The sequence below is a fragment of the Protopterus annectens genome, chromosome 12.part0 (assembly GCF_019279795.1).
Source record: "Protopterus annectens isolate FY-2018-M chromosome 12.part0, PAN1.0, whole genome shotgun sequence".
NCBI lineage: Eukaryota > Metazoa > Chordata > Ceratodontiformes > Protopteridae > Protopterus > Protopterus annectens.
The window spans coordinates 1,006,965,007-1,006,979,854 of record NC_056746.1 but is presented as its reverse complement, the minus strand read 5'-3'; positions in this window follow the sequence as shown (position 1 = coordinate 1,006,979,854).

The following is a 14,848-nucleotide window of genomic DNA, read 5'->3' as shown; positions in this document are numbered from 1 at the left end:
TCCCCAGACTCTGGAATAGACTGCCCATACATGTCAAACAGAGCGCCTCTTTGGCTGTCTTCTAAAGGAACCTTGACAATTGGATGGGAGAAAAGAAAATTTACCCCGGGATCACATCAGTCACCCTGCTAGACAGGGGTCCAGGGAGGTAAATATTGTGGGAAGAAATAGCCAGAGAATTGTTATGGCTAGGCTTGTATAGGCCCTAGGGCTGATAGCCTAGTACCAACCTATGAACCTATAACATCACATGCATAACTGGCTTGGATTGTGGTAACAGTTACCTGTATGGTGATGGTGACAGTGGTAACCATAATGTGGTACATGGGACATATACCTGGTGTACCTTGGTGTAATAACAGTGTACACAGCACTCACATCCCCCACTGGATATTGTACTCCCTGAAACCCACGATGACACTCTGCCATACCCACCATCACACATTGGCCGCGACTGTGATACAATCCACAGTATACCCCAACATTGGTACTACAGGGATATGCATCTCATGCACATGCCACACGCATAGTAGGGCATCAGTCAAGTGTAGGTTGCCTGTACATATCCCAGCTTGATACCTGCCATCTGCACATCTGTACAGGGACTCACAGTCATTAGCTTGGCAGGTAGCTATGCAGTAGCATGAGTGCATTGACAGACCAGTAAGGGGTATATACTGTGACACAGCTCACACACCAGGGATACAACAGGGAGGCCTCGGTGTCCAGCCATGCTCACAGGTGTGCCAGTTGTCAGTACTACATTAAGCACTCTGCTTTTGCCTGGGTTAGCACTGACAACAGCAGTACTGCCATGATACACTACATGCCAGTGTGACAGCACGTACCCTGGGTTACTACACCTGTATGTAACACATTCACATGGATAACAGTGCTGTACAGGCCTCATATATGTCTGTGTCCCACACATGACACAATCCTTGCTACTGTAATGACAGCACATAGGTGCATGTATTGTACATGGCATTACATACACTTATTACAGGTTACCAGACTGGGTTGTGTGTCCTGGTTACCAGGGCTAAGCTATGTTTAGCAAGTATCAACATTGATGCAATATAACAGCTAAGCTGATTTGCGCATTGGTAAATGCTGCCTACGCTGTGTAAGTGCCCGTACATTTACCCATAGCTTAGCACTACTTAGCTTCACACAAACCCATGCAAACTCGCTTAAAGCTGCTCAGAACTACCTTAACCACTCTGTATTTGACAGCCCTTGTCCTGCTCAGCAACAAAATGAACAGCCCTTGCAGGTCTTGAATCCAGTACCCTTTACACTGAAGTCACAGCACTTAACCACTACGCCATGACCACTGTGAAGACTGCTGTTGTTTTACCAGTATAGCTGTGAATACACATATTGAGTAGTATTGAATATTTGCCTGTAGTTCTTAAATTGTGTAGTCCTTGTTATTAATATGACTGTTGCATCACATATGTTGTTTTATCATAATGTGCACATAGCAGATACATATGGTGAGATACATGTGGGAGGGTATACACAACCGTGATGTTTACTCATGACAGGAATATGGCTGTATACATATAATACGTCTATATATGTCTACATGTACATACACATGTATACTCATAGATGTCTGTATACACATCTGTATAATGCTACATATATATATGGCCATGTGTACATCTCTTTGTATGTGTATGTATATATATATATATATATATATATATATATATATATATATATATATATATATATATATATATATATATATATATATATATATATATATATATATATATACACCATGGACCCCGGAAACTACTGACCCATTAGCCTAACGAGCCTGGTCTGCAAGGTTATGGAATGACACTGGTAATCTCCAAACTCAGAACCCCACCCAGTTTGGGTTTGTAAAAGGCAGATCATGTCTCCTAAACCTGATAGACTTCTTTGAAGCAGTCACCAAAGCCGTAGATGAGGGTAAGGTGATTCACACAATCTATCTAGATCTCGCCAAGGCTTTCAACACCATCCCCCACTCTGGAATTATAGATAAACTCACTAAACTAGGTATAAATCCCTATGTTACAAGATGGGTTGCCAACTGGCTCACTGACAGAACCCACACTGTGAAAGTAGCAGACTCCAAAAACAACTTCAGACCAGTGACAAGTGGAGTACCACAGGGTTCAGTCCTGGGTCCTCTCCTGTTTGGTATCTACTTCTCTGAAGTACAGGCTAACACAGAAGGTCTTTGGCTAATGAAGTTCGCAGATGACTGCAAATCAGGAGCCATAATCAAAACTCCAAAAAATGTGGACATCCTACAAAAGGGCCTTGCTGAGACAGATGCCTGGTGTCAAAGCCATGGCCTCAAGCTCAATGCCAAAGAGTGCATTGTCATCCCTTTTGGTAAAAACTCTGTACCCATGAACTACCACATAGGCGGTAGTTTACTTAACACCGAAAGTGTGATAAGAGATCTTGGGACACAGGTGAACAGTAGTCTCTCCTTTGATAATCACATCACCACAGTAGTCAGGAAATCCTTCTACATGGCACACCTCATCACAAAAGGTTTCTCATCCAGGAAAAAAGAGGTTATTGTTCCCTTCTACTCAGCACTCATTAGAACCATTATAGAGTACAATGCCCCTTTTTGTATGTACCTCACAAAACATCTACAACAACTGGAAAGGCCGCAGAAATACCTCACAAAGAGGATTACCGGCCTCAAACAGATGCCCTACGTAGACTGTCTCAAAAAACTGCAGCTTTACCCCATCACATATCGCCTACTCAGAGGCAATCTCTGCCTAACACACAAAGCTATGCCAAACCCAGAGCTTTTAGACATGCTCCACTTAAAGAAATCCTAATCCCTATGAGCTACATGCTCTTGAGACCTAAACCTTGTCACCACAATAAACAGAACATGCTGGAGGGATAGATTCCTGTCCCAGAGACTTCCCATACTCTGGAACAAACTACCTATCCATATCAAACAAAACTCCTCATTAACACTCTTCAAGAAAAATCTTGATGATTGGATGGGAGATAGGAAATTCACCCCGGGGATCATTTCTGTGGCTCTGTTCAACAGTGACACAGGAAAATAATTTTCTTGGGTGGCGAAAGCCAGGGTACCTTTTGGCTAGGCTTATATAGGCCCTAGGGCCAATAGCCTAGTACCTACCTATGAACTTATGAACCTATATATCTATATCTATAGATATATATATATATATATATATATATATATATATATATATATATATATATATCCATGCACACACACACACAAATATATATATATATATATATATATATATATATATATATATATATATATATATATACACACACACACACACACATATATATATATATATATATATATATATATATATATATATGCATACATACATATATATATATATTATATATGTATATACTTGTGGGTCTAGGACATTTCACTGAATGCACATTTCACTGAAACTCAAATTAGTGTACACTTTTCACTGAAAGCTCAATTCACAGAAAACTCAATTGACTGAAACACATTTCACTGAAAGTTATATATAGTCTTTCCTCCACTGTAATGTGACCCTGGAGTTAGCATATACAGTAAGGGGGTGTGTGGGGGGCACCACCCCCCACATCAGGGGGGGGGGTGAGGGGTGTAGCCCCCCACATATTTAATTAAAATATTTTGAACTATATGCATGGATACTTGCAATTTCAATATATTACTCTTTTCCGAACATAATAGATACTTAAAATATGTGGGGTGCTATGACCCCCCCACACATCCCGATGTAGGGGGCGGTGCCTCCCACCCCCCTTACTATATATACTAACTCCAGGGACACACTACAGTGGGGAAAAGGCCATATATAACTTTCGGTGAAATGTGTTTCAGTGTATTGAGTTTTCAGTGAATTGTACTTTCAGTGATTTATGTTCAGTCATTTGAGTTTTAGTGAAATGTGCATTCACTGAAATGTCCTAGACCCATACATATATGTATATATATATACATATGTGTATATATAGATATATGTATTTATAGATATATGTGTATATAGCTATATATGTATGCACATCTTATGAGTACAGATATGCCTAGTTCTGATGGTATATATGTAGATATCCATAACTACATGTGCATACATATCCTATTCTGATACGCCTACTACTGTCAGTATATATGTAGATATCCATATGTATATGTGTAGACATTTATTGCTCTGTGTATGTATATATCTGGGTGTGTATATGTATATTTATGTACATGCACATACCCATCTATATATGTTGATATGTATATGTATATGTGTAATTATCTCTATAGATATCTGGATAATTATATGTACATATATTTTCACCATATGGCCTCAACATGGAGTGTAGCCCTATCTCAGCCCCTATAGTCCCAACTTCGTAGTGCAAGGGGATGTCAGGTATGTATAGCAGGTATATTAGTACACTACTGCTACTGTAATACGGATTGTCTTCACAGACATGGTGAGTGTGGGAGGTCACATCTGCTTTTTACATGTGTGCCATTGGCTACTGACAGACATCCTAAGGACATCATAGTACAGTACCACTTCTAGCACGTAATGCTCCTGTGGACTACAGCAGAGATATTGGCCAATAAATGTGGACATTCTGACACACTCTGTACAGTCCAGAGATATACACAAAATCCCTTAGTGCAAAACATGTGGACCAAGCCTGACAATATGGATGTTAACAGCCATGTAGATGAGTATAACACATAATGACTGGTATACATTTGCCCACATAGGTTATGCATTCACACACCCCTGTCTGTCCTGACACATAATAACTGCTGGTATAGAGGTGCCATGGCCACATACTACCCACTAGATATTGACATACATCTGTACAGCATCCCACTGCTCTGTCTGACATACATGACTGTTAAGGGAGGCCCAACAGCAGTACATCTGGCAAGTATCTGAACATGACATCTCACTGGGTAAGTACACTAAGCTGCTAGGCATGAAACAAAGCACTGTGCAGGCTACAGGCAGACTGGCTCAACACTGGCCTACATCTCCTATGGGGGAATGCACATGTACCTGCATATATAGCAGGCTCTACAGGCATGTCACAGCACAGGGTAAGATACACCTGTGTGAAAGTGCATAACCACAACCAATGTGAACACAGCCACAGCCACATATGGTAAGCTAGCATAATATTACAGTATATGGACTATCTGTTCAACACCATCCTTATATGTGCCAGTCACACACTAACCCTACATATACTGGTCCACTAGACAGTGTGGTCTGATGCCTGTCTGTGGTATGGGACATGTGTGTGTATGGCCCTACAAACATGTAAGCCAATACGGTAACATACAATGGAGCAGCATGTAACATCAGACAGGATGGGACCAAGAACAATTATTTCTACCACAGTCTGTACACAGGCCAAAGTACATATTAACAATACACACACTGTCAACATTTACCATAAGTACACAGACCTCAGTACTGTACAAACAACCAAAGAATGTCCAGGTTATGTCATCAAATATAACCCCTACTGTACATAACATGTGTAGTAGCCTGATATCTCACTGGCTTGTTATCAGATATGATGACAGTAATTATGGTGTACAGCACATATGCACCTCTTAATGCATGACATATGTACAAAGGTTGGCAGAGTTGTGGCTGTGCATACATAGGGCCAATATTGACATGCTGCTGTAATAACTTCGCACATTTACTGTTGTAACAGGGTTTGTTGCAACATATGTCCTATGAGGGATAGGAAGTCATTAACTGTCACGGCTTTCACCATCTACAGACTGCAGTCCTCACACTACCTTCTGCGGTTCACAGATAGATGCTAAGTGGGTAACACATGAAACCAAAGGCACCACACACACTGCCCAGTCTGCAGATGACCCTACAGATGGGGATTCCTCATAAACATAGAACTGACATGGCAGAGATTAAAACATGTAGGACAGCCATATCCACACACACCCTGTTAAACCAACATTACTCCAAATGCAGTATAGCAGCACTTACAGTCTGTAGCCAGGTCAGGCACATCCCCCTGCTGTGTGTTGCCCTGTTTCCACAGTGTATGTTGTTAGAGGTAAATCCCCAATCCATCTGAGATGCTGTTTGCCAAACAACTGATGGAGTTCCTGCTCACAGTGAATGAAAAGGCCCAACACCATCATGATGTCCCTAGTTATTGGAGTGTGTTTCCATGCAATTGGCTACGGGAATGTTACCACAGCTGTTCCACATGCAATGAGCTAGGGGAGGGCTGCAATTCATGCAGAGGCCATCAGCTGATCATGAGCATCACTTAAAATACACATGCTGCTGCCTAAGCAAAGCAGGTGTAGGTCTCCACATCCACCAGAGAGGGAATGAGGGAGGCAGACAGAGGCAAAGACAAGTCAGGGAGGTGTGGGAGAGTAAAACTTAAGCATGTTTGTGTCACACACCTACCAGCACAGGGTATCAAGCCCTGATGACTGTGTAGTGCTATCACATTTCTATGCAGTTGCTGGATGCGCCACATAGGTTACATGTTGTGGAGTCATCAGAATGTATATGTGATGGTGAGTGACATCTGCAACAGGGATATGGTAGCTATACAGTAGGTGTAGTACATGTGCCTGTCAGCATGAACAGGTGCCAATGTCAACACAGCCACATTCTCACAGAGACGCACACACATTGACACACTTGGCAGGGCCAGGAATACAACTCATCACTAGTGAGATTGCCACAACACATTACTGTGCAGATATCCCATGCATCACAGGGTTCATACGGAAGTTATATAGGCAAAGGGTATGGAGAGGTGTCTGACATCAGACAGCATGCTTCAGTATGTCAATGTGGGTTGTAGTGAGTGTGAATGTGAACATACACATCATACAACACACACACACACACACACACACACACACACACACACACACACACACACACACACACACACGGTGCCAGTACTGACATGCATGGGTGCATTGAGTCATGGGTATGTAGTGGTCAGTTATGCCAGATGGGTATACAAGGCTAGGTGATGGTTATATCTTGGCATCAGGCCACATGACAATGGTCTACATTGGGGCTCAGGCTGTAGTTTCTGGATTTGCCCACACAGGTGGGTATTGTATTCATCATCCTGTCACCTGGGTGACTATTGCGTGTGGCCACTGCTGTGCATTGCTTGCCATGTATGTGTTCCTTAGTCCATGACATGGATGGTGTCTGTGATATGCACACCTCACAACTGCATGTACAGTGACATGTGGAACTGTACCTGTGGTGTCTGGCCCATGTTGTGTACACAGATTATGGCACAGTCGTGGCCTCATGTGGTGGGAACTGGTAATGGACAACAGGTTTACCCTGCACCTTCATTGATAGCATGCTAATGACATTCCCTGGTGTCAGTGGCATCTGTCCATATGGGGCATGTTTTCAGGCATGGTATGTCCTTTTTGGGTCACATTTGATGGCACCACAGGTGTTGCAGGTGTCCAGTGGGGAACATGGGGAAGGTGCACTGTCTGCATGTATGTGTCTATTGGACAGATGGACAGGGTTCCATGCCCTCTGTAGGCTACTGCAATCACTCCATAATTACTATCAGTGGGCAATATGCAGTGTACTACCAACATAGTGGCTGTTGCTTAGGCAAGTGTGTGTGTGTATGAGACATGGGTTGAGAGTGTTCTCTGGCTAATACTAGGGTTGCTAACTTTGTTTGCCTGGCCTTGATGTCACATGTATGGGTATGGATTTGCACCCCACTCTCTCTGCTATCTCACATAAGTTATCCCTAAATGGTGGACATTGTGATATATACAAGGGCCACCATATAAGAAATTTGCTGAACCCACTCCACATTGGGCCCAGTTATTACACACTCACAAGCACCTCCACACAGGATATGAGTTACAAATACAGACAAGCACACACCTGTCATAGCTGGGATTAGAACTCCTACCTAACTAGTTTATTACACTACAGCAGTACGCAGTTATAGTACATGCCACAGAGATTACTGGAGTACTCCTTCCCCAAAGGTGTATTTCACATTGGATGACATCAGCAGGATTTCCAAAGTAGGGCATTTGAATTGTAATGAGTCGGGTTAGGCTAAAATGCACTGCTCCCTACACAGACATTGAAACACACACAAAACATCCACAACCAACATGTGTGGGTATAGAATCCCTAATAGAGGTCTATATCACACTACAGCATGAAGTTGTTATAGGATGCACCATGGGGATAACTGGAGAACTCCTTCCCTAATGGTGTATTTCACATTGGATGACATCAGCAGGATTGCCAAAGTAGGACATTTGAATTGCAGTGAGTGTGGCTAGGCTAAAATGCATTGCTCCCTACACAGACATTGAAACACACAAAAAACATCCACAACTGACATGTGTGGGTATAGAATCCCTAACAGAGGTCTATATCATACTACAGGATGAAGCTATTATAGGATGCACTATGGGGATTACTGGAGAACTCCTTCCCCAAAGGTGTATTTCACAGTGAATGACATCAGCAGGATTGCCAAAGTAGGGCATTTGAAATGTACTGAGTGTGACTAGCCAAAAATGCATTGCTCCATACACAGACATTGAAACACACTCATAACATCTAGAACTGCCATGGGTGGGAATAGAACCCTACCAGAGTTCTATATCACACTACAGCAGTTATGGCACACACTGCAGAGATTACTGGGTTACATCCTTCCCAGAGATGTATTTCTAGGTGGATGACATTGGCAGCCTTACCAAAGTAGAGCATTCAAATTGTATATAGTGTGACTACCCTAAAAAGCTTTGCTCTTTACACAGACAGACACACAAACACTTGCCATGTCTGGGATTAAAACTCCTACCTAACTAATTTATCATACTATAGCAGTACACAGTTATAGGATGTGCTATGGTGATTACTGGGCTACTACCTTCCCAGAGGTGTATTTCTAGGTGGATGACATCAACAGCCTTGCCAAAGTAGAGCATTCAAATTGTATGGAGTGTAACTACCCTAAAAGAAATTGCTCTCTACACAGAGTCAGACAAACACACACACACACACACACACACACACACACACACACACACACACACACACACACACACACACACACACTTGTCATGTCTGGGATTAGAACTCCTACCTAATTTATTACACTACACCAGTATGCAGTCATGGCACGTGCTATGGAGATTACTGGGTACAGCCTTCCCAGAGATGCATTTCTAGGTAGCCTTACCAAAGAAGAGCAATTCAATTGTAGGGAATGTGACTACTCTAAAAAGCATCGCTCGCTACACAGAGACAGAAAGACAGACACACAAACACTTGCCATGTCTAGGATTGGAACTCCTACCTAACTAGCTTATCACACTACAACAGTATGCAGTTATGGGATGTGCCACAGAGATTACTGGGCTGCAACTTTCCCAAAGGTGTATTTCACAGTGGATGACCTCAGCAGGCTTGTCATAGTAGGGCTATGGGGAGGGCAGTGTGTGTGCATGGGCCATAACCCATTCACCTAGAGGTTGACACACCACATGTGGGTGCACACAGGGTCATATTTCACAGGTACGTGTATACAGCTGCTAGATGACTACTTCCTTGTACAGTTATGTTGCACAGCTTACATGTGCACCACATAGTCTGTAATACTGACAGATACTGGTGGCTAGTATCTGCAGTGGGTGACATCTGAACCTTATGTGGTTGGGGCCCTTTGGCTGTGTGCTGGGTGGGACAGGCCTGGATGGCTCCTTGTCACAGTCACCCTCTTCCACATATCTATATATGTCTACCTTTGGTTTATTATAATGTGTTGTCCTTACATATATGTCTGTATTCCTATCCACAGTGTGTGCAAGGCATGAGTGGTGCATTCTGAGGAGTGTCTGCACTAAGATCTGCAACTGCCAGATATGTCTGGTCCACTGGTGTTTGCAGACATGGCCTTCATGTGTTTAAGTGTGTGAGCATGCCCAGTATGACCTTTCAGTATGTTGTTGACTGACACTACCTGTGTGAGCATGCCTAGTATGCCCATCTGTATTTAATGTGTGGATCGAGTCCAGGTAGTTTGTACCGCAGTGCTGACCTTTGTGTTGTACACCTACAGGTAGCATGCTGTTTCTGCAGGGTATCCATTGATCATTTGGCATTGACTGTTAGTACATTTCTGCATAGGATGGGAGGGCACACCTGACTATTTCTACATTTCTACACAGGATTGGGGGGGCACACCTGACTGTTACTACATTTCTATGTAGGATGGGGTCACACCTATTTCTACATTTCTACACAGGATTGGGAGGGCACACCTGACTGTTATTACATTACTATGTAGGATGGGGGGCACACCTGTCTATTTCTACATTTCTACACAGGATTGGGGGGCACACCTGACTGTTATTACAATACTACGTAGGATGGGGGGCACACCTGTCTATTTCTACATTTCTACACAGGATTGGGGGAGCACACCTGACTGTTATTACATTACTAAGTAGGATGGGGGTACACCTGACTATTTCTACATTTCTACACAGGATTGGGGATGCACACCTGACTGTTATTACATTACTATGTGGGATGGGGGGCACACCTGACACTTGTACACATTTGCTATGACTGTACTGGTATGTCAGGTACTCCATTTCATTCTGTATTCTTACCTATCATGCTGACTAGAGGCATACCAGTGTACTACAGATCTTAGCTTTGGTTGCCCTACATATTAGTGTCTGACTTCCTACCCTTCAGAACTAACATCCTACTGCCTGACCTGCTGTAGTCTGTCTGTGTAGGCCTGGGGTGGTGGTTACCCATAGCCATCATTCAGAGGCAATAGCACAGGCTCTGTTTGGGTTTGTCTACACCTGTCCTGCTGGCTGAGACTGTTTTTGGGTATGTGAACCACCCTGACTGGCATGTGTGAGTCATATGGACACACATGTCACCCAGCACATTTCCTGCTGTGGGTTTTGTCACCCTGTGTAGTACTGGCTACTATGGTGACTCCAGTATGTGTTACAGATGTCATGGTGCCACTATGGGTGTCTACTTTCTGCTGCCATAACATTCAGCCACCCAATTCATGCTCATATCTATACCATAGATACTGGTAACGACACATTCTACTCCATTTGGCAATTGGTAGGTTGATTGACTTACCTTGTGTGTGTGCCAGAATTGCAGATGGTGCTGGAGGGCTGCCTATGTTGGATGCACATAGTACACTCCCTATACATGGTTGAAAACAGGTAGTGTCATGTTTGGCACCCCTTTTACTGTATGTGTGAGTCAGAGAGAGGTGTCATTCCCTGGGTCCCTACTGTGTCAGTGTATGTGCTATGCATTGTCTCTTTGCAATGGCCTCAGCATACTGGGCACACCTCCATCTACCTACTGGGGCAGGCTCAGGTTGTTCCTCCTTCAAGTCACTCTCTACCTGTGCAGGCCTTGCCATGGTGGGGGGCTGTGTGGCCCTGCCTCATGCTGTTCCTGCTGCAGCTGTTTCCACAGGATCATATTGTGTAGCATGGCACATACCATAACAATTTGGGTACATGTAGCTGGTGAGTACTGCAAGGCTCCACCGGATGTGTCCAGACACTGGAACTGTGACTTGAGCATCCCAAACACATGCTATATTATAAGTCTGGTCTGTGCGTGTGCCTCGTTATGGCATTCTTTTTCAGGTGTGTGTGCATTTCTGATGGGTGTCATCAGCCACAGCTTCAGTGTGTAACCAGCATCCCCCACTAGATGACTGTAGGGGATGTCCCCACTGACAAATCTCTGGTACAGCTGCATCAGATGCCAAATGTGGGAATTGTGATAGCTTCCAGGGCAGCCAGCACACATTTTCATTATAATGCCTTGGGCATCACAGATGACCTGGCAGTTGATGGAGGGTATTCCCCTGCAGTTGATTTAGGCCCTACCCTGATCACTGGGTGGTGCTTTGATGCATATGTGCATGCAGTCTATAGCATCCACTACCTCAGGGTACTCTGATATTTGGTGGAAGAGAAGCATATTGCTGGTGAACACCTCACGGGTGTTTAGGAAATATACGTGCTCACTGGCATGTGCTGAGATGGCATCCAAGAACTGGTGGAATACTCTGGATGCTGATGCCTGTGAGATCCCCATGATATCCTCAGTTGAGCTTTAGGAAGTATCTGTGGCTAATATTCTTAGGCCTACACATACCTTGGTATCCACTGGGATGTGTTCCCCTCGGTCAGTTTGGTGTGTCAGGTGTGGCCAGCACAGCTCAACAATTTGCTGTAGGAGGTCCCTGTCCACCCTATAGCACTCCACTATCACCAGCTTGTGTAGCCCCTGGTAGGTTACCCTGGGTCTATACACTCTTCTCCGTCTCCTCACTGTGGGTTGATTGGCAGCATTCACATCCTCACCACTCTCAGCCTCTTGCACATGTTGTTCTATGTTGGCTGCTGCAGCTCCTCTAATTTTGTAGGTTTATTTGTTAAAAGTTCCCTGCTTATATACACCGGTGGTGTAGAGTGTGGGAAAAACCAGAGAGGAAGGTGTTTGCATAGTTTATACTAGTGTTCTGGGCTGGGCTGGTCTGCTGCCTGTGTAATTGGCTGATTCTGATACATTTCACCTGTCAGCTATGCTAGTTCACCTTGATTACCTTCCTACTGCTGTTTTCCCTTTCCATTGCCTTCCTTTTTCAGCCTAGGGGCGCGCTGTGCAAACAAAGTGCTCAAATGTGCACAGTGCTGCTATTTTCTGATTTAACTTTTGTCTTCTTCCTTTAAAACCCAGTGTGTGGCACACACCCACTTAGGCAATGTAAAGAGTGCTAGTCAGATTCAGACACACCCCCTAGCTTAGCTGTGCTAAGCTAGGAGCAAACCCGAGCCATAGGGCTCCAGTCCGCTTACAGTATGTCTGACAACCCCCCCCCGATGATGTCAGCTAACTCCTAGGCTTGCACCAAGCTATTCCTACTCTTACACTGTTGGGACCTGACTAGCATGCTGGGGAAAACTGGTATTCACTATCATTCCCCCTCATTTGCATAGGATTGCCTGCTAATGCATAGTTACATGTCTCACACTGAGCCTCCCCTCTTAGCAACCACTACTCACTGGCCATGTTGTCTTCTGCCTGCCATTGACTTGCATGGCAGAAAACTGATTTTAGTTAGAATGTTTAATTTAGGTTTATTTTGTTATTTTCCCCCTGATCCTGTTTGCGCACTGCTGCCCTACACTTAAATAGCCGAGATCGGCTAAAAAAAAAATAATAGTTGATTTTGTTTTATTTTTTTGCCTGTTTGCAGTGCCAATGGCCTTATACTTGGCCATTGGCATGCTTACTAACTGATATGCAGCCTTTATTTGGAGCTGTCACAGCTACGTTTTGGAGTTTGCAGAAATGCACTCAGTTACTAACCGAGTACATTTCGGAAGATTGCACTAGTCTTGCACGGCCGGTTGCAAGATTCTTGGATCGCAAAGTCACCTCATTTGCATGGATTTCTCCTGAAAATGGGGTGATTTGCATACAGGGGCTTAGTCCGTGACTAGTGCAGGAGTGCTCGTGCACACCCCTGCAGGCTGTTCCTGGATCGCATGACAGACATATTGCCTACTAGAGCTCCTGCACTGATCTTGCATGCCGTGCAAGGCATAGAGAATCTGGGTGACTGTGTTTACTGTGACTTATAAAATTTGGTGTAAGATCTAGAATCTAAAGATTACTACTACTATAAACATAGTTTATGCTGAAGAGTTTGCCATTTGTAGTTCTTTCATAACACCTATGATTCCAGAGATATGAACATTTGTTTGAAATGTGAGGACATAATTTGATTCTATCAAAAGGCTTAGGCCCCGCCCATTGTTACTTGCAGTGCAAAGTTCCTGAGCTCCATTGGAGTGAATAAGTTAAAGATAAATTCACCTCTCGTCTAGTTAGACTGGACAACTCCATGGAGTTACTCCAGGTCCAGGTTCTGGTGGTTAAGACCTCCATTCAAGTCCTAGCCAGTTATAAATCCTCCTCCATGGGTCATGATACTCACAAAGCCTACTTTACCAAACTGAAGACAATCCAAAGTTTGCTGAACACACTGGTTGTGGGAGATTTCAATTATCCCACCATCAGCTGGGAAACCTACTTTAGACTAAACTTGCTAGCACAAAAGTTCCTTGACATTGTGAATTCAAATGCCCTGGAGCAAATTGTCCATACCCCGACAAGAGGAACAAACATTCTAGATCTGGTGACACCAACATGTCAAACAGGTGCACTGCTGCAACTGCTGGACCCTTATTAGTTAAAACTGACCACAAATCAGTCACGTTTGAACTGACACTAGCACTAGAACTCACAAAGAGTGAAATCAGACTAAAAAAACTTCACCAAGGCAAACTATACCCTACTAGGTGAAGGTATAAATGCATTACAAGCTCCACCCCAAGCTGAAAGTGGTAACTACACCAAAGCTTACACTAATGTCCTGTACAATCACTTGCATACGTGTATAAACTCGACTGTACCAGACAGAATCAAAGCCAGAGCCCCAAGTAAAACTAAGATATCATGGTGGACTTCCAGCATCAACTAACTTTACAATAAATGCAAAAAGTTGCTGTCCAAGAAAAAAAGACAAGGACCCAACAATGGAAAAGCACCCTCCTCAGTCTTAATAGACAAATAAGAAAACTTATTAAATCCTCCAATAGCTCCTTTGAGAGAAACCTAGCAAGTACTGCCAAGGATAACCATAAGGC